Source organism: Anomaloglossus baeobatrachus, chromosome 8, assembly GCF_048569485.1.
Source record: "Anomaloglossus baeobatrachus isolate aAnoBae1 chromosome 8, aAnoBae1.hap1, whole genome shotgun sequence".
NCBI classification, from domain to species: Eukaryota; Metazoa; Chordata; class Amphibia; order Anura; family Aromobatidae; genus Anomaloglossus; species Anomaloglossus baeobatrachus.
Window position 1 is genome coordinate 173,821,699 of NC_134360.1, and position 15,286 is coordinate 173,836,984.

Sequence of the window (15,286 nt, forward strand, 5' to 3'; positions counted from 1 at the left end):
CCGGGTCCCGTCCCCAATAGTGTTGCCTGGTGATCCGTGACCTGCCTACTGGCACTAAGTTTGACTTCAACTTGGTGGCCCAATAGTAAGGAACTAGCCGGGCCCCGCTCCCCACTGTGGCTAAGTGTAGGAGCCTGTTCTCAGGGCTCACGCTTGGGATTTTCTGGACCATTTTGGATTGGAAAGTCCTATCCCCCTCTTTGCGCTAATGCCCCGATTCTGGAGTGGGTGGGAACAGATCATAAAGGTTCCGTTCTCCTCAGGTTAATTGTCGGGTTGACTGAAGCTACTCACCGATCTAGGGTCCGTGTACCCCATCATGCCTTTGGTCCCGGATCGGTGACAGTGCTAGGCTGCCGGCTGTCCTCCTCGACAGGTCCAGGCACCTTGTTACAATCCCCTGCGACCGGGGTCCAACTCCTCTAGGCCCCGACCACCATCTGCAACCTAGACAGCTCTTCCACGAGCCACCGCTCCTAACCTCCTCTGAGCTCCTCACAGCTTGAGGGCTACTCCCCAACTCTCTCTCCACTGTCAGACTGACTACACTTCTCACATCCCCTCCCTGACTTCCCAGGTGGGCAACTCTATTCCTCTCAAGCTGTCCACTGGTGTCTGGTGGGTGTGGTGCAGGGTGTATCTAGGATTTGATTTGCTGTTGGAGTCAACACCATTTAGATAGGGACCCAGAACCAAGAGGGAGGCGGAATACTGCACAGAAGGGCAGCTTGTGCAGTACCCTGTGACAACCTGATAGTCCAGGGGTGTCACAGTACAGGTATAGATGAGGTTGAGGATTGTGCAGACAGGTGCAGGCAGGTGGAGGTTGGTACTGTTAAGCACAGAATGGTAAATGGATTCTTGTTCAGATAGACGGCCACTGGAGGGAAACACAAAGGCTCAGCGGAAAATGGGTGGAAGTAAAGAGACAGACACTGGTTGTGGACAAGAGCAAGTGAACCTGACAACTAGATAGAGCAAAGAAAACTAGCTAGGACTTATGGTACAGGCACTTCCTAATGGGGGAATGCCTTAAAGGGAACCAACTACCAGGATTTTGCTATATAAAGAAAAGGCAGTGCCATACTGGCACTAGGATGCTGAATCCAAAAATACCTTTTGTTAAAAAATCAGATGCTTGGTTGCTGGAATAAATGTAATCAAAGTTGCAGAAATACACTGCACCTTTGATTGACGTGTGTATCTGTAAAGTGCCGGAGAGGAGCAGTCGTGGGCATGGGTCATGATGGACCTCAACCCACCCCGGCACAATACAGACACGGCGGCAGAGTGGAGTGAGTGTTATGTGGTGTGGAGGTGATACCTTTCAGCTGCCGTTCATCTGGGTCCTGTTCACTTCTATGGGACTTGTGCCCCGCTCAGTCATGAAAGAGATGGACACCTGGCAACACTTGCATCAGTTTACTGAGTAACTTGCTGGCAGACAATTTCAAACTCCGTACAACAGACTTGTCATCATCATTATCTTTCAGGTACATTACCTCCAGTATCAGCAACTTAACCTCTCGCTTCGGACCCACTCCCCCAGCATGGTGATGGGACGTTCAGCTCAGCTAACGGACGGCTGGACCCACTTGCCCTCTCACCACAACTGCTTTTCCAGAGGTACCGGCAGATAACACCTCAGGTAGGGACACCCCAATGGAACTCCAAAATATGGATATTTTGCCCAACATTGACCATTGCATATCATGCTATTGAGTGTTTCTCCTCCAGAGGTGGTGTACTGCCCTGTGCTCGGCAGCCGAGCTGCTCGGATCCGGATCTTCAGTGGGTGGCTCGAGAGTCTCCGGACCCGGGGGTCTCGCGGTCACTTCAACTGAAAGGGGTTTGTGGTGTGGGGACGTAGATGTACGGCCAGAGCCATGTTAAGTTCGTGACGCCACCCACGGAATGTGGTGAAGGTGGACACCACCGTTTCAGTTACGGGGCACCCGGGGGAGATGTTTGGCAGCAAGTTGTTAACCCCTCCGTGGGCAGGGATGGTGGCCCCGGGACCCGTTGGGAGTGTTTGGCGGTGCAGAGAGATGGGCAACCGGAGGGTGCTGTTGTACTCACTATTAGTAAACACACAAGTCTCTGGTAAACCAAGGTGATGGTGGTCAGTGCCCGCAGCTGGCTGCAGTCTGGTCCCCCACCCAGCTGGTGGTCTCTGTCTTTCTCCCGCACCTGTGTGGGATGGTGGACTGCCTGTGCTTGCAACTTCAGGAGTCCGCTCCCGGCTTGTGGTCGCCTAAGGAGCCCTTTGCCCGCAGACGCTGGCCCGTGGGATCTCTGAGCCGTGGCAGTGGCTGCTTATCTCCCTCGTTGGGCTGTTGCCTTCAGTTGGGACTTTGGGTGGGACAGGACCTCTAGTTCTGACCGCAATCAGTTAATTAGCTAGCCCCCAGTAGCTTCTGGACCTAGCTTCAGGGTCTGAGTACCCCCTGTGAGGTAAATCCTGGGAAATGAAGAGGAATTATGATGTCCAGTCATAATTTCTCTCATCACTCCCTGGTGGCACCCCCTCCCTTCTCCCTTCATACACCGAGATCCTTCTCAGATGCCCAACATCTGGAAAGGTGTCAAATCCCAGTACACATCCAAAAGCAATCTCCTATGATATGGAGATTAGGTGTCCTGTCAGGCCTTTACAACAAAGGGAGAGGAAGACCCCTGGGGGGTTGTGTCCATTCATCAAAGAGAATGGACAGGGACTTAGCAAAACCAAAAGGAAGCTAGTCACAGCAGGAGAGCATATTGCTGGCTCCGTAATATAGTTATGATATTACCGTGCGTCTCAGCCATACACCCCCTACATCGTTAGAATCGGGACTTCGAGCCGCATCTCTGTACATACTCAAAGTCTACATAGCTGAACTGGAGAGGGTGCAGAGAAGAGCGACCAAGATTATTAGAGGAATGGGTGGACTGCAATACCAAGACAGGTTATTAAACTTGGGGTTATTTAGTTTGGAAAAACGAAGGCTTAGGGGGGATCTAATCACAATGTATAAATATATGAGGGGACAGTACAGAGACCTTTCCAAAGATCTTTTTACACCTAGGCCTGTGACTGGAACACGGGGGCATCCGCTACGTCTTGAGGAAAGAAGGTTTAATCATAATCACAGACGAGGATTCTTTACTGTACGAGCAGTGAGACTATGGAACTCTCTGCCGCATGATGTTGTAATGAGTGATTCACTACTAACATTTAAGCAGAGCCTGGATGCCTTTCTTGAAAAATTTAATATTACCAGTTATGTATATTAGATTTTATGACAGGGTATTGATCCAGGGAACTAGTCTGATTGCCGGATGTGGAGTCAGGAAGGAAATTTTTTCCCCATTGGAACTTGTTTTCCACATTGGGTTTTTTTTTGCCTTCCTCTGGATCAACATGTTAGGCTACGGGTTGAACTAGATGGACTTAGAGTCTCCCTTCAACCTTAAAAACTATGATACTATGATACTATGTTGCGCCCTGGGGAGGCGAGATATAGAGAACTGCTAGTAGGAGTTCGGTAGATGAGTCGTGCTTGGACTCAAAATGAAGAGAGGACCCGGGCGGATCGGATGACACCAGAACCGTCTCGATCGGACCTCCCAGTCCGGAGTTGCAGGTCCCTTTTGTCCCTTTTGGGATATTATGTTGGTCTCCAGCCAGGGGAGTGGCAGTGCTTCCCTCTGAGGTCACGAAGGTAGGAGGGGACAGGGATTCGGCCAGGTTGATAACCACAGTTCAGACATTTTGGCTTGTTCTTTTGCCAGGGGTCACGTGTGAATACACCTGTGGGAAAGTTCCTGGAAACCTGGTCTAACAGCACCCCCCTGTGGCCAGACGCACAAGATAACTGCTTGAATTGTATGCCTGTTTGTAATCCATACCTTGCCTATAAATGTACTCTGACCTAACTGTATATTCTGTAGAATCTCTATTGTATATATTGGAATTTTTAGTGTGGCTTAGGCCGATTAAATTATATAATTAATCTTGGGCTGTTCTGTTATCTCGATCTTGAATCCCACATCTGTGTGCTCGGTTAATAGTTACCGTAAATCGGTTGTGGCAGCGAGTTTGTGCCAAGGATCATTGAGGGGGGGCCAGTGAGATTTGGGGAGGTTTTTATATATTCCGTCCGCGGAGGTCGGGGGAATATATACCCTACTCTCACTGGGAGCCCTTCAAGCATCGGCACAGTAGAATAGTGGCCTCCTTGCTTATTGTTGGGCAATTCCATAATTGGCCTGACTATAAGAGGGGCGCTAGAGAGCGCGTCACGTGCTCTGTCTGTCGGTCGGAAGGTATAAAGGAGGGGTGTGACTCCCGCTTGTTACCCCCCAATCATGACACCCCCCCTTTGTGCTCCGGTTTCCGAGTCGGTTCCCCGAGTCGGTACCGGCAGGCCACTACCTTGTCCCGGTCCACCTCGGTTCCACCGAGCCATCTTCCCGGCTCCTGCAGATGGAGACCGCTGTCTGCCTCCTAGCCAAAGGTACCAGGGCTCCTACCCTGGCACCTGCTCAAATTAGTTTCTCTCCTCTGCTGCACACAGCTCCAGCCCACACACCTCTCCAACTTGAACTTTGAAACTGTACTGTTTACTTTCCCGCCTGAGGCTGTCTGAGACTCCTTGGTGGGCGTCTTCCAACTGCCTGATTCTGCCCCCTGGTGTGTCCATCAAGCCCTGAGGGGGATGACTAGGGTTTAAATGTTTGGCTGTATGTTACCTATGAGGGACAGGTGTAATGCGGGGCCCTATCTGTGACTACCTGGCCCGGTCAGGGCGTCACAGTGGCATATTGCAGCACAGAGACCTCATGGTTTTTGTACTGTAAAGATAGTTGCACAAATATAAATTTAATCTAAAAAAGAAATAAAACAAATATACTGTAAATGCGCTATATAGTACTGTGCATCCAATGTAATGTGAACATTTCATACATGAAAAAAAGGACCATATAAATAAATGAGGCTATGTGTAGGCTGTGTGTCAAAGCACCAGAATAGGGGGATTCTTCTATTGTTAATAAAAGAAGTCCGTGAAGATCCAAGGAAGGTATATGAATTCTGCTACAGTATATCACAAAAATGAGTACACCCCTCACATTTTTGTAACTATGTTATAATATGCTTTCATAGGACATCACTGAACATATGACACTTTGATACAATGTAAAATAGTCAATGTACATCTTGTATAACAGTGCAAATTTGGTGCCCTCTAAATAAGTCAACACACAGCCATTAATATCTAAACCTGTCTAAACCGTTGGCAAGAAAAGTGAGTAGACCCCCTAAGTGAAAATGGCCAAATTGTCCAATTAGACTTTTTTCCTCCCTCATGTAATGTGGCTCATTAGTGTTATAAGGTCTCAGGTGTGAATGGGGAGCAGGTGTGTTACATTTGGTGTTATCACTCACACACTCTATATACTGGTCACTGGAATTTCAACATGGCTCCTCATGGCAAATAATTCTCTGAGGATCTGAAAAAAAAGAATTGTTGCTCTACATAAAGATGGCCTAAACTATAAGAAGATTGCCAACACACTGAAACGAGCTTCAGCATGAGGGCTAAGACCATACAACAGTTTAACAAGACAGGATCCATTCAGAACCATGGTCTACCAAAGAAGTTGAGTGCACATACTCAGCATAATAACCAGAGGGGCTTTTTTTTTCTTTCAAAATATACGTATGAATGCTGGCAGCATTGCTGCAGAGGTTAAAGGGGTGGCGGGGGTCAGCCTGCCTGTGAGTGCTCAGATCATATGCCAAACAATGTATCAAATTGTTTTGCCTGGCTGTCATCCCAGAAGGAAGCCTCCTCTAAAGATGATATACAAGAAAACCTGCAAACAGCTTGTTGAAGACAAGCAGAATAAGGACATGGATTACTGGAACCATGTATTTTGGTCAGAGAAGACCAAGATAAACTTATTTGGTTCAGATGGTGTCAAGTATGTGTGGCGGCAACCAGGTGAGGAGGACAAAGGCAAGTGCGTCCTGCCTACAGTCAAGCATGGTGGTGGGAGTGTCATGGTTTGAGGCTGCATCAGTGATGCTGTTTGTGGGGAACTAAAGTTAATTGAGGGAACCATTAATGTCAATATGTACTGTGACACAGTGAAGAAGAGCATGATCCCCTCCCTTCAGAAACTAGGGCAGTATTCCAACAAGGTAACGACCCCCAAACACACCTCCAAGACAACAAATGCATTGCTAAAGAAACATAGGGTAAAGGTGCTGGACTGGCCAAACATGTCTCCAGACTTAAACCCTATTGAGCATCTGTGGGGCCTCCTCAAATGGAAGGTGGAGGAATACAAGGTTTGTAACATCCACCAGGTCCGTGATGTTATCATGATGTTATCGTGTGGAAGAGGATTCCAGTGACTCCTGTGAAGCTCTAGTGACCTCCATGCCCAAGAGAGTTAAGGTGGTGCTTGAAAATAATGGTCATCACACAAAATATTGACACAATGGGCGCAATTAGGCCATTTTCACTTAGGGGTGTACTCACGTTTGTTGTCAACGGTTTAGACATTAATGGCCGAGTGTTGAGTTATTTAGAGGGCACACCAAATTTACACTGTTATACAAGCTGTACACTGACTACTTTATATTGTGTCAAAGTGTCAGATCTTCAGTGTTGTCCCATGAAATATGTTGTCCCATGATATATAATAAAATATTTGCAAAAATGTGAGGGGTGTACTCACTTTTGGGATATGCTGTATATGTGATGCAGTAGAATCCATGATTAGATTTGGTAGGTCAAAATATTTTGAATATGAATATCTAAAGGCAAAAGTACAAACTCAAATGTTATTCCCAATATAGTAAGTTATAGATAAATTGCTGATTACTCGGGATACAATCGTTGGACCTAATGGTGCCAACAACTGAGCTCTGGAATGGAATCCAAGGACCAAATTCTGCATAGCCCTGTCTTGAATGGAGCTGAGCCGAGCTATGTGACTGCTGGCAATAGCCAAGCACTGTGCTTGATTTTCTTTGGCAGTCCCATATTCAATATATGAAGAAGAGGTCAATTATATGCACCTGAGTCGACCATCAGGGTTTTCAGAAGGAGTACTCTGGCGCAGAGACTACGGATACTTTACTCTCGATGGCGTTATCACAGGTGGTCGGTCCCGGCTTCGTGCCCTGGGTGCTCACTCTGCGGCTGCGGAATGGGGTTCAGGGATGATTTTGGGGATATACGTGACGCCACCTGTGGTGTCTGGTAAGCGGGATATACCAACGCTGCCCGCGGCCAACCTCTGAGGCGATGGTGACGGCAGCTTAAGATCTCTCAGTTCCCCACAGGTGGAGATTTCTTACCTCAGGGTGGCGGGTCGCCGACCAGGAGGGAAGCGATCGAGCGGTGATGGCTGCCTTCTTCTCTGAAGGGTCCTGTAAAATGGTGGAGAGATGACACACCAAGTCCACATCAGCTTAAACAAGTCCTTTTTACTAGCATCTGGTTTATTTTGCACAGTTCACAGCAGCAACAGTTCAATTACCAGAAGGCCAATGGTCACAAGTTTTGGAGGAGATTTGATGACAGAGTCTCTCTCTGAGGTACCCTTTCTTTGTTTCTTTCTTGGTCTCTGCTCTGAGGGCTCTGTGACTCCCTCTTTAACCCACTCGTTAGTCTCGTCACTGGTTTTCCCAGGGGTCTGATGCTGCACGATTTATTTATCTATCCTGCAACAGCGTCGTGAACTCGGCTTGGGGTTAGTAATCAGACTCTTGATGGGTACCGGGACTCCTCTTATTTAGGATCCCAGGTTAACGGTCAATGGTTTTGGGGATAAACCTGACAAACCTCCTCGGTCCCGTTATACCGGTGTCGACCTGAACTCTTCAGCCGGCTCTCGCCGGACCTAAAGCGTCCCCTTTCCGTCTGGGTTACATCTTTTCCAGTGTCTTTCTTTTCTTTTGGGGTACCCTCGCTCAGGACGTCGGGCCTATGTTATTTCTAGCCCTTCTTTCAGTCATCAATTTACTCTCATCTCTTCTTGTCACTCCTTACTGACTGACTGTTAACTCCCTAACTGTCACCCAGTCATCCTGGCAACCACGTCGCGTCTCACACTCAGCTAGGCTCCATCCCCCCATGGACCTACTATATAAACAGTTCCAGGAATATGAAGGTAGGGGCTGCTGAGTCAATGTTACTCAATCTAATATAAGACTCTGCATTTCCTCTCTCTTTCACCTGTGACCAAAGGGCACTGCACCTTGATGTTAAGGTGCTGTATTCCCCTGTAGCGCCTAATCACAGGGGCGCTACATACCCCCTTAGTTAATCACACTCGTCCCCGAGTGTGACAGCAAGGTATAGGTTAAGCTAAACATTTTCTTATAATTTAACCATAACCTGTTGGTAAATGTTTTTTTTTTTTTAACAGAGTCTTAAAAATAAAAACTACAAAAATTGAATAAGATAGGTCACCAGTTCACACAGCATTAGTCCATTGGCCGTAAGCTGTTAAAGAAACTTTTGTCACACCCATCATGTGGCTCGGTCTTCACTTAAAGTGCATCAACAAACAAAAAAATATATCAACACAACAGTTACGAGTGCTTTTGTTTAAGAGTTCTAAGTGTGGTGAGGTTCCATATCAGTCATAATCACTGTAGGCCTCTTAACCCTGGAGTCACCTTCCTGGCCCCTATACAGCATTATGCAAACTTCCTTTACCCCTTTTATATATTAATACTATCTACCTATTCAACTATTTACATATTCCACTTTCTACATGTTATTCTCTGTATCTATGCGGTGGACAGCCAAAGTTAATACATGTTGCCCTGCGTAAAATTGGTATACTTGAGGGTCTACTTACTCTCCTAGTGGAAATGGCAGGTACACCGACTGCAGAAATCTCTGATTCCATTACAACGGGTGGTTCTTCTGCTCTGGGCGTTTCACTGGGTTGTGGAAAAGTCACCATCGGTATCAAGTATACGCCATCTACTTGCGGCCAATCTGCAGGAAGTTCTCCTAAAATTGTCTTGACTATTCTTTCTTTCTCTTCTTTTCTCTGAATAGGAATTCTCTCTACTGATGGCAGCTTTTGAGGGTATTTCTTTAAATGATCCCTGGACACCATTGCTGTTATTTCACCTTTGTCTTTGTTAATCAAACAGGTTTTCTGGTTGTTGAAGTTTGATGGTTGTACAGTGTAGGGTTCTGGCTCCCATTGATCATCTAACTTATCCAGTCGTCTTTTTCTCTTTAAGACTAATTCACCTGGTAGTAAGGGTGTTCCTTGAGCACCTTTGTTAAAGTTTGCTTCTTGTTTTTCCTTTGATTTTTCCAGGCTTCTCTCGACACATTCCTGTATTTTCTGATATTGCTCCTTTCTTTTTACTTCCCAATCTGCATCTGAGGTATTTTCTTCAGGAACTATTATGTCCATCTCCAAATCCACCGGCAATTTTCATGGTCTTCCTCTCATAAGGTATGCAGGGGTGCAATTTGTTGAGCTTACTGGAATGTTGTTATACATGTCAACTAGATCTGGTAACTTCTCTGGCCATCTGTTCCGCTCCTCCAAGGACAGAGGTTTTAGCAGCTCTATCACAATGTGATTCATTTTCTCACACATTCCATTAGTCTGAGGATGATAAGGCGTAGTATGAATTTTATTGCATCCGTATAATTTGCAGAATTCTTGAAATAGTTCAGACTCAAAAGTCGGGCTTTGATCTGTTAATACCCGTTCTGGATATCCATGTGGTCTGCAGAAATAGGCTTGGAATGTTTTTGCCGCTGTTTGAGCCGTTAAGTCCTTCACTGGAGCTACTACTAGAAACCTGGAATAGTGGTCCACTATGGTAAGAGCATAAGTATAACCGGATCTGCTGGGTATGAGCTTGACGTGATCAAGGACTACCAGCTCTAATGGCTGTTTGGTAATGATGGACTGTAGTGGTGCCTTCTGACTGTTACGGTCTTTTCTTCTTAATGAGCATGGTCCACAATCTCTACACCATTTCTCTATAGTAGATCTCATGCCAATCCAGTAAAATCTTTCACGTAACAGGATCTCCAACTTCTTCCATCCAAAATGTCCTGATTGATTATGATACATATCTAACACCATTTGGGTGTCTCTTTTTGGAACCACAATTTGCCAAACCATCTCATGTGTACTAGGATTAATATATCTTCTGCACAGTTTATCTTGATGGATAAATAACCTGCTTCTTTCTTTCCACAATGGCTTGGCTTCTAGTGGGGAATCTTTGTCAAGTTTGCAGCTTGGTTCGGTCACTAGCTTTTTCACTAGGCTCACTGCCGGATCACTATCTTGGGTTTCTTTCCAATTATAGTGAGGCAACGGGTTCAATGCTATATTCTGCTGGTTTTGATAGATAACAGCCTCTGTTACTTCCCATTTTCTGTTCTTATGGAAAGCTGGGAGTTCTACTTTCTCCAAGTCATCCTCCTCTACTTCTGATCCTGGTAGATATGCCTGAGGATTCCTAGACAGAGCATGAGCATTGGCATTTTTACGGCCTGTCCGGTACTTGATGATAAAATCAAAATTTGACAATCTGGCCATCCAGCGTTGCTCCAGTGCACCGAGTTTTGCAGTGTCCAGATGCGTCAATGGATTGTTATCCGTATAGGCGACGAATTTTGAAGCAGCCAGATAATGTTTAAACCTTTCCGTTATGGACCAGACCAAGGCCAAAAACTCCAACTTAAAAGAACTATAATTTTCAGGGTTTCTTTCGGTGGGTTGAAGTTTCCTGCTGGCATAAGAAATTACCCTTTCTTTTCCATCTTGTACCTGAGATAATACTGCTCCTAGGCCTACATTACTTGCGTTGGTATACAGGACAAATGGTAGGTTATAATCAGGATATGCCAATATTTCCTCACTAGTCAGAGCAGTCTTCATCTGTTGGAAGGAATCTTCTTGCTCTTTACTCCATACCAATGATAGTTCTGACCTTCTTCGTTTAGTTTGGCCTACCAGTAGGTCTTGTAAAGGTGCTGCCATTTTCGTATAGCCCCTTATAAATCTCCGGTAATATCCTACGAAACCCAGGAATTGGCGTACTTCTCTGACGGTGGTTGGTCTCTGCCAATCTTGGATAGCTGTTATCTTCTCCGGATCTGGTGCTATTCCATCTGCGCTAACTACATGTCCAAGATATTGGACTTTTGGTTTCAGCAGGTGACATTTTGATGGTTTAAGCTTCATTCCATATTTTGCTAGAGATGCAAATACCTCAGCCAAGTGTTCCAGGTGATCTTCATAGGTCTTGGAGTATACGATTACATCGTCTAGGTACAAGAGTACGGTCTCAAAGTTCTGTCCCAGGCAACATTCCATGAGCCTTTGAAATGTTCCTGGTGCATTACATAATCCGAACGGCATCCTATTAAATTCACATAGGCCCATTGGTGTTGTAAATGCTGTCTTCTCTGGGTCTTCCTCTGCCACGGAGGCCTGCCAATATCCACTAGTGAGATCTAACGTAGAAAAATAATTAGCAGTCCTCAATGCAGCAAGAGACTCCTCTATACGGGGTAACGGGTAAGCATCTTTGGTAGTGATCTTATTTATTTCCCTGTAATCCACACATATCCTCATAGTGTCATCTTTTTTTCTAACTAGGACTAAGGGTGCTGTCCAGGGGCTACAACTATCTCTTATAACCCCTGCCTCTCTCATGTCCCGCAGCATCTCTTTTGCACACTGGTAGTGTTTTGGTGGCACGGGTCTATGTCTCAGTCTAATTGGGGGATGATTCCCTGTGGATATGTGATGACGTACCCCTTCGACCTTCCCAAAGTCTAACAGATGCTTATTAAACACCTGTTCGAATTCTCGTGCTACCCAATAGATTCCATGTTTTTGATAGGAAGGGGTGGTATCAGTCCCTACATGTACCTGCTGACACCATTCCTCCAGCTGTCCCTTGGAGTTTTTGTCCTCCGCTTGATTTGACGGGGGCAAAGGCTTTATCGCCTGTATATGGCTGTCACAGACAGTGTACAGCTTTGCTACTGTAGCGTACCTGGGTAATTTTACTTCCTCTTCCTCACAGTTTATGATACGAATTGGTACTCTTCCTTTGCGTACATCCACCACCCCTCTGGCTGTCAGCAGCGTAGGCCTGTGCTCTGAGAATACCGGTTCTACAACTGCCTGGTATTCCTTTCCTCTAAGACCGATAGCTGCTCGACACCAGATCATCATTTCACTTTTAGGTGGTAACATAATAGGAAATTGGTCTGTAACCCGTACACTGCCAATTTCCCCTCCCGACAGATTTACCTGTTGTCTGTGTGTCAGGACTCGAATCTCACGATGTAGCACTCTCCTCTGTCCATGATCAGCAGTCACAGCAATCTGTCGGAGCAAAAACAATACTTCCCCAAGGCAGTTTTCAATTACATTTGTTCCAAGTACCATGGAGGGGCATTTGTTGTTAGGGTCATCTTCTACCACACATAATCCTTGGTCTTTTGACTCTACTCTCCCCAGTTTTATTGTGACTTCCCTAAACCCAACCTGGTTTAGTGGTAGTCCATTGGCTGCTAGTATAACTAAACTAGAATCTGGGGGTCTAAGATCATCATCAGACCAATAGTGTTTGTACAATGTATGTGGGATGGTGGTTACTTGTGTACTTGTGACCCAGTGTCCAAAAGAACTGACATGGGGATTCCTTCTAGTGTAATATTAAGGTGCGGGTGGCCTCCCACGTACCGGCTACGCCAGTCTTTCGGGGCCGACTGTCTTATTCCTAAGGCTCGGCCCTGGGCCCCAAGAATCGCCGGTTTAAAAGACATCCTCTTGCGAAATGGCCTGGCTTGTTACAACGAAGGCAGACGGGTTGTCCTGAAGAATCTGTGTGGTCCATGGCTCTGCGTTGGAATGGTGCGTTGGTCCCCTGAACGGGCGACTTGTTGGTCCCCTCCATGGGCGACATGTTGGTCCCCTCCACGGGCGACATGTGCCTTTTCTTCATCCATGGAACATCCTCAGGAGAATCAGCTAACTGTACTATACTGGGTAGTTGTGACCCTGGCTGGGTCTGCAAGAGTGTTAACACAAAGTCCATCTTTTTAGTCATCTGCTGTACTTGGTTGATCAAATCATCCTCTCTGCTTGATGTCTCAGCCACCTTTACAACCTTTACCAAATCTTTGGAAGCATTTGTTATGCCGGCGGGAGAAGTATCAACCTGCCAGGATGGGTCCACTGACTTGGCCGGCCACTTGTACTGTAATACTGTTATTGCTCTATCTTTTATAGCATCAAAGTCAACATCAGGGTGATCTAAGACCCACATATGCACCTGCTGATGACTGACTTCTGACCTCAAGCCAGCTATGAACTGTTCGGCAAGCATTTTATCCTCGTCGTCCACACTTGCTGGATCCACTTGCTTTAAGGACCGGAGTGCTACCTGTAAACGTAAGGCATAATCTCTGATGGTTTCCTTTGGCCCTTGTTCACATTGGTAGAATATCATCCTCAACTCAGCCCAGGTGCGTTTCTCAAAAGCAGCTTTTAACTTGGCAAATACATTTTCTACGGAGTCTCTGTCAGTATCTTTCCATGACTCCACCTCTAGCTCTGCTGCACCGATTAATTGTCCCAGCACCATAGCAGCTCGCTGTTTCCCGGTCATAGCATACATATCCAGCACCGCACATATTTTCCTCTTAAAAGCTGCCAGAGTGCCTGGTTTCCCTTCATAGATTGGCAACCATTTTGCTCCGGGCACATATGGCAAGGTTATTGGCATTATTGAGGCTACTGGCGCGGCTCCTCCTTCTGCAGGGACCCAGGAATCGTTGTCCTCACTCATGGCGGTGCCCCCTTAGTTAATTGCGTCTAGTTGCAAAGCCTTTAGATACAGTCAATGTTCAGCACTCACTAGGCTTTTGCATAGACAGACCCGCCTTTTGTCAGTTCTCGGGTCATTTCGGAACCAGCCACTGCAGTTCGGGTAGTCTGAGCAGAGCGTTGAGCGTGACTTATCCTCGCTCTCCTTTTTACCTTCAATTTTAGCTTCAATTTCTGTGGTAGCTCGCGCCTATTTCAAACCAATGAGCAACGCCGTTTAATTGCAATGACTATGGCGGTTCTGTGCGCACTTTACATAGCCAATAAACTCTTTTTAGGCACACATTGTTGGTTTTTAAGTACGATCCTGTTTGTGATGCCAATTGAGTCGACCATCAGGGTTTTCAGTAGGAGTACTCTGGCGTCGGGACTACGGATACTTTACTCTCGATGGCGTTATCACAGGTGGTCGGTCCCGGCTTCGTGCCCTGGGCGCTCACTCTGCGGCTGTGGAATGGGGTTCAGGGATGATTTTGGGGATATTCGTGACGCCACCTGTGGTGTCTGGTAAGCAAGATATACCAGCACTGCCCGCGGCCGACCTCTGAGGCGATGGTGACGGCAGCTTAAGATCTCTCAGCTCCCCACAGGTGGAGATTTCTTACCTCAGGGTGGCGGGTCGCTGACCAGGAGGGAAGCGACCGAGCGGTGATGGCTGCCTTCTTCTCTGAAGGGTCCTGTAAAACAGCGGAGAGATGACACACCGAGTCCACATCAGCTTAAACAAGTCCTTTTTACTAGCAGCTGGTTTATTTTGCACAGTTCACAGCAGCAACAGTTCGATTACCAGAAGGCCAATGGTAACATGTTTCGGAGGAGATTTGATGACAGAGTCTCTCTCTGAGGTACCCTTTCTTTGTTTCTTTCTCGGTCTCTGTTCTGAGGGTCTGTGACTCCCTCTTTAACCCACTCGTTAGTCTAGTCATTGGTTTTCCCAGGGGTCTGATGCTGCACGATTTCTTTATCTATCCCGCAACAGCGTCGTGAACTCGGCTAGGGGTTAGTAGTCAGACTCTTGATGGGTACCGGGACTCCTCTTATTTAGGATCCCAGGTTAACGGTCAATGGTTTGGGGGATAAACCAGGGATCTGATGCTGCACGATTTCTTTATTTATCCCGCAACAGCGTCGTGAACTCGGCTTGGGGTTAGTAGTCAGACTCTTGATGGGTACTGGGACTCCTCTTATTTAGGATCCCAGGTTAACGGTCAATGGTTTTGGGGATAGACCTAACAAACCTCCTCGGTCCCGTTATACCGGTGTCGACCTGAACTCTTCAGCCGGCTCTCGCCAGACCTAAAGCGTCCCCTTTCCATCTGGGTTACCCCTTTTCCAGTGTCTTTCTTTTCTTTTGGGGTACCCTCGCTCAGGACGTCGGGCCTATGTT